This window comes from Bos indicus, chromosome 9 (genome assembly GCF_029378745.1).
Source record: "Bos indicus isolate NIAB-ARS_2022 breed Sahiwal x Tharparkar chromosome 9, NIAB-ARS_B.indTharparkar_mat_pri_1.0, whole genome shotgun sequence".
NCBI classification, from domain to species: domain Eukaryota; kingdom Metazoa; phylum Chordata; class Mammalia; order Artiodactyla; family Bovidae; genus Bos; species Bos indicus.
The window spans coordinates 12,914,424-12,920,730 of NC_091768.1; positions in this window are offsets into that span (position 1 = coordinate 12,914,424).

The window sequence follows — 6,307 nt, forward strand, 5'->3', positions numbered from 1 at the left end:
TCTTATTCTACACAACAACAATGAACCATTTCTTGATTGAATTGTGACATGTGATGAAAAGTGGATTTTATATGACAACCAGCAGTGTCCACCTCAGTGGTCGAACTTAAGAAAAAGCTCCAAAACACTTCCCAAAGCCAAACTTTTACCAAAAAAAAAAAAGATCATGGTCACTGTTTGGTGGTCTGCTGCCAGTCTGATCCACTATAGCTTTCTGAATCCCAGCAAAACCATTACATCTGAGAAGTATGCTCAGCAGATCAGTGAGATGCACCAGAAACTGCAATGCCTACAGCCAGCATTAGTCAACAGAATGGTCCCAATTCTTCTCCATGACAATGTCTGGCCACACATCACACAACCAACACTTCAAAAGTTGAGTGAATTGAGTTAGCTACCATCATTTGTGTTGGCAGAGTCTCAAAAGCAGGCAGAGGAGAGGGAAAAGTTTATATAAAATGGAAAAAAGGTATGCCTGAAGGAAGAGGTGTTGGCCTGGGGAAACTGTAGGTGGGCTAACTGGAAGCAGAGCATTGTATGTGATTGAGTAGGGGTGCATATTTGACTTTCCCAGCTGGGTCTCAGTTGATCCCAAAGGAAAATGAGTGAAGCTGTCAGTCATTAATCAAGTCCTGGCCTCTTGTGTTGATTGTCATAGGCATTGTTTGCCTTCCTGGACTGAGTGCTGCAGAATGTGAATCAGAATTCTGTTTTTATATTTGGTCTGGCCATTGTCTGTATATTTAAACTCCTGGTCCCTGCTTTTGACCATTCTCTCATGTGCTGGAGGTAGGTGAATTCAGGGATGGCTGAAAACCCAGATCTTCACTGCTTGGAGATTGCTTCTCTGTCTTCATGGTCAACTGTGTTGCAAGATCTGCTTGCCCTTTCTGTTCTATCATCATGGAGATCATCTGATGAGAGAATGAAGGTAGAAGCACTTCAGACTCTGGATAGAATGTTTCAAAAGAAAATTCAGAGAGCTTTATTTGAGATGAACATTTTACTGAGTGAGAAACAAACTGTTCACAAACAGGCTTGAAGCTCCACACTGAGCAGTTACATCTTAGCTTGTGAAGCATGAGGAGGAACAACCATGTATCATGTATTGTGATTGTAATTGCCAGAAACTTACACTCTTTCGAGAGCACTAATGGTGGCTCAGATGGTAAAAGCGTCTGCCTACAATGCAGCAGACCCAGGTTCAATCCCTGGGTCAGGAAGATCTCCTGGAGGAGGAAATGGCAACCCACTCCAGTATTCTTGCCTGGAGAATTCCATGGACAGAGGAGCCTGGTAGGCTACAGTTCATGAGGTCGCAAAGAATCAAACATGACTGAGCGATTTCACTTTGTTAACTGTAGTTGATTAGCTAGGTTATACTGACATGAATAAAGCTTAAGTTTTAAGATCAGAGTCAGCATTTCAGGGAAATCAGAACAGTTCTAAGTTTTAATTGAATGACCCTTCAGTGTTTGAGCTAGGAGTGTATTCATACTGTGGCCTCGGCCTCCATTTTGGTTTCTCTTTAACAAATACAGTGGATCAACATATGACCACTATGATAAAAACAAGAACAACTACTGATTTCTGTAAAAAGATTTGGAACCAGTGTCCTAACTGCTCTAGCTAGGCCAAGAGAACAAACCCAGGAGACCATGAGAGTCATTTGCTTTTTCCTTAAGGCAATACATAGCCATTCCATGTTGCCTGTTTCATTGACCACATACTACAACAAGAAATATGAGCAATGACACAGACAGCACCATGACCAGCCAATAAGGAATCCAAAGCAATGCAGTTGTCCATCATTACTCAGGCCAGTGGGTTGAGAAACTGATCTCTGTTCCATCTAGAGCAGACATGGTATAATTAATAACTTCTGCCAAAGTTAGTGATAGGTTTCTTCCAATCTTTTGTATTTGTGTGGTTCCTACCAATGGGGTGGCATCCAGTCCCATCACTTCATGGAAAATAGATGGGGAAAAAATGGAAACAGTGACAGATCTTATTTTGGGGGGCTACAAAATCACTGCAGATGGTGACAGCAGCCATGAAATTAACAAATTTGGAAGAAAAGCTGTGACAAACCTAGACAGTGTATCAGAAAGCAGAGACATCACTTTGCCAACAAAGGTCCATCTAGTCAAAGGTATGGTTTTTCCAGTAGTCATGTATGGATGTGAGACTCGGACCCCAAAGAAGGCTAGGCGCTGAAGAATTGATGCTTTTGAACTGTGGTGTTGGAGAAGACTCTTGAGAGTCCCTTGGACTGCAAGGAGATGAAACCAGTCAATCCTCAAGGAAATCAACCCTGAATATTCATTGGAAGGACTGAGGCTGAAGCTGAAGCTCCAGTACTTTGGCTGCCCAATGTGAAGAGCCAACTCATTGGTAAAGACCCTGATGCTGGGAAAAATTGAGGGGAGGAGAAGAAAGAGGTGACATAGGACGAGATGGTTGCATGGTATCACCAACTCAATGGACATGAGTTTGAGCAAACTCTGGGAAATAGTGTAGGACAGGTAAGCCTGGTGTGCTGCTGTCCACGGGGTTGCAAAGAGTTGGACATGACATAGTGACTGAAAAACAACCAATGGGGACACTGCTCTGACTGTTCTCATAAATAATCAGTCAGCAACACCCTGGACTGTGTGCCTGAATAATCAAGAAAGTCTTCATTTTGGTGGGAATGCTAATTGGTTAAATTACTGTCACTCGAGGTTTTGGCTGCATTTTTGATGAAATGCTGTGTGTTTAAATCTGCCATGTTTTTAAGGCTTTTTATGAATAATATTTTTAATTTCCCCTTATAGCTGAGAACAGCTATAGTTCTCAGTTTCAGTATGGAGTAGTTTGGGTACAGAATTTAAAGTTTAAATATTTAAATTATATATATATAAAGCTAATAACATATTCAATGGTATATCTTGCACTCTAGAGTCCAATATTCAATGCTTCCAGTCTTTCAAAATTGGAGGAAATACAGGAACCATGAAGTGAACACATAATCTTAGAAAAAGAGCAACTCCAAGACAAAATAGGGCATAGATAACTTCTATAAATGAAATTCTAAATGGTTGAACATTTGTATTACACAAGAGCTGATGGTTAAGGAAAAGTAAAATAAAATGAATACTGAGCAAGAGAATTAAGAACGAGGTAGGAAAAAGCCCGAAAGACAGAAAGTATGTTGCATAGGGTCACCTGGGATGGGGCTTTCAGAGTCTGTGTCAGCTCTCTGTCCCCAGTCCACCCCTCAAAGACTTTGAGAAACCTTAATCAACTGTGGAGGACATAACCTTAAGGAAAGCAAGATCTAGCTACTTGCCTAAGTCAATAAATATTTAAAAGCATTATTAGCCTAATCCTCTGCCTCTTGAGAAATTTGTATGTAGGTCAGGAAGCAACAGTTAGAACTGGACATGGAACAACAGACTGGTTCCAAATAGGAAAAGGAGTACGTCAAGGCTGTATATTGTCAGCCTGTTTATTTAACTTCTATGCAGAGTACATCATGAGAAACGCTGGGCTGGAAGAAACACAAGCTGGAATCAAGATTGCCGGGAGAAATATCAATAACCTCAGATATACAGATGACACCACCCTTATGGCAGAAAGTGAAGAGGAACTGAAAAGCCTCTTGATGAAAGTGAAAGAGGAGAGTGAAAAAGTTGGCTTAAAGCTCAACATTCAGAAAACAAAGATCATGGCATCTAGTCCCATCATTTCATGGGAAATAGATGGAGAAACAGTGTCAGACTTTATTTTTCTGGGCTCCAAAATCACTGCAGATGGTGACTGCAGCCATGAAATTAAAAGACGCTTACTCCTTGGAAGGAAAGTTATGACCAACCTAGATAACATATTCAAAAGCAGATACATTACTTTGCCAACAAAGGTTCGTCTAGTCAAGGCCATGGTTTTTCCTGTGGTCATGTATGGATGTGAGAGTTGGACTGTGAAGAAGGCTGAGCGCTGAAGAATTGATGCTTTTGAACTGTGGTGTTGGAGAAGATTCTTTAGAGTCCCTTGGACTGCAAGGAGATCCAACCAGTCCATTCTGAAGGAGATCAGCCCTGGGATTTCTTTGGAAGGAATGATGCTAAAGCTGAAACTCCAGGACTTTGGCCATCTCATTCGAAGAGTTGACTCACTGGAAAAGACTCTGATGCTGAGAGGGATTGGGGGCAGGAGGAGAAGGGGACGACAGAGGATGAGATGGCTGGATGGCATCACTGACTCGATGGACGTGATGCGAGTGATGAACTCCGCGAGTTGGTGATGGACAGGGAGGCCTTGCGTGCTGCGATTCATGGGATCGCAGAGTCGGACATGACTGAGCGACTGATCTGATCTGATAGATGTGATTACACTGCTGTAGGAAAGAAATATTTCTATTTCACTAAGCACTTACACACTTGTGCTGAATTCTTCTCTGACAGCTGTGTTCACTACCTTCTCTCCAATTCAGCTGTGGACAGGATGGCACCCTGCTCTTATCCTCACCCATAAGACCCAGGTAATCTGCCCTTGTCAGACGCGCGCAGCACCCCCTCGCAATCCACCTGCTTGCCAGCTGCCTTCCCTGGGCAGCTGTTCTCCGGAGGGGACCGGCCCCTGGGCGGTGAGTGGCTGCCGTCACGCCCAGAAAGGCCTCGTTTGCCTCTCCGCCCCGGGGCTGCGGGAAACCCACTGGGTCCTCGCTTCTCCACCTCCCCCAATCCTGGCAGTCCAGCAGCTTTGCGAGGCCGGGAGGGGCTCTGCCCAAGGCGGCAGCTCCCGGAGCCAGAACACCTGTCCTCCTAATCAGGCTGCTTCTCCCGGTTGCAGGGGTCCTGCGGTGGGAGAGCAGAGGGAGCAAACTGATACCCACAGAGCTCTAAAGAGCCAGGAGATTTAAAGATCCAGCTTTTCGTCCATGTCTGAACCAAGAGACTGAGCAGGAGAATGCGGTACGTGGTTAGAGAGCCGCGTAGGTGCCCAGGGCGGCTTTCAACAGTAGCTCAGAATGGGGAATTATCCAACTATCATTAGATTTCTTGGAGCAGGAAATGACAACCCACTTCAGTATTCTTGCCTGGAGAATCCTGTGGACAGAGGAGCCTGGTGGGCTGCTGTCCATGGGGTCGCTAAGAGTCGGACCCGACTGAGCGACTTCACTTTCACTTTTCACTTTCATGCATTGGAGAAGGAAATGGCAACCCACTCCAGTGTTCTTGCCTGGAGAATCCCAGGGACGGGGGAGCCTGATGGGCTGCCGTCTATGGGGTCGCACAGAGTCGGACACGACTGAAGCGACTTGGCAGCAGCAGCAGCAGCAGTGCACTGAACCGTTATAGAATAGCACCGCAGCTGAATGTGGGCTCTGAATACAGACCGGCTTGGTTTTAGATTCATTTTCTAGCAACTACTAGTTGTGTCCACGGCTGTAATAAGAGGATAATAGTACCTATAATATCTGTCTTATAAGGCTGTTGGGATTAAGTTACTGAATACATAGCAGTTTTTAAAAACAGTGCCTGGTTCATAAGGTGTTCAACAAATATTAGCCAATATTGACTCTCAGTAAAAGCAGTAGCCAAGATTATTAGAATTACAAAAATATAAGGACATTTTGAAGATGTCAGCAAACCCAAGGCTTCTTCTAAAGTCTCTTGTTTATATTTCTTGATATAACCACCCAGCTCTGAATTATATTTCTTTATATGACCATCCAACTCTGAATCATTCTGGCAGCAATTCCAGTCAGAACCTTGTTTTGCTCAGCTGATTACCATCTACTCACCTCCACAACTTCATTATCACCATCTCTACCTTCCCGCAGAGCCAGATGCCAACAGCTAGCCATGAGTACTGGGAGTATTACAACCTCTTTCACTTAAGAGCAGGAGCAGGTCAAAACTCCTATTGCCTATTCAAGATGCATGTAGCCCGGGGTACTTCCCTCCCTCCCCGTATCCCCGCCCCACCCGCCGACCACAGCCGCTGGGACATCCTCCAAGCGCTGCTGCCTCCTGCCTCCTGGCCTCGCAAGCACCGGAGCCCAGCTCTCCAGACCTGACCATCCCTCCTCCTCCCTCAGGCCCGGGTGGGGCCTCCTCCCCCAAACGGAGCGCTGGTTCAGCACTCATCTAGAGAGATCCAAGGTGCTTCGAGGACACAATGGATTATCCAGGTGTTGGTCGAGTGGTATCGACGCAGCCAGGACGCAGGAGAGAGGCTTGGGGTGGGTGGTGGGCAGGCCTCTGCGTAAGTCTGTGTGGGAAGGGAAATTTGCCCATCTCCTTTTTTCCAAGGGAAAAAA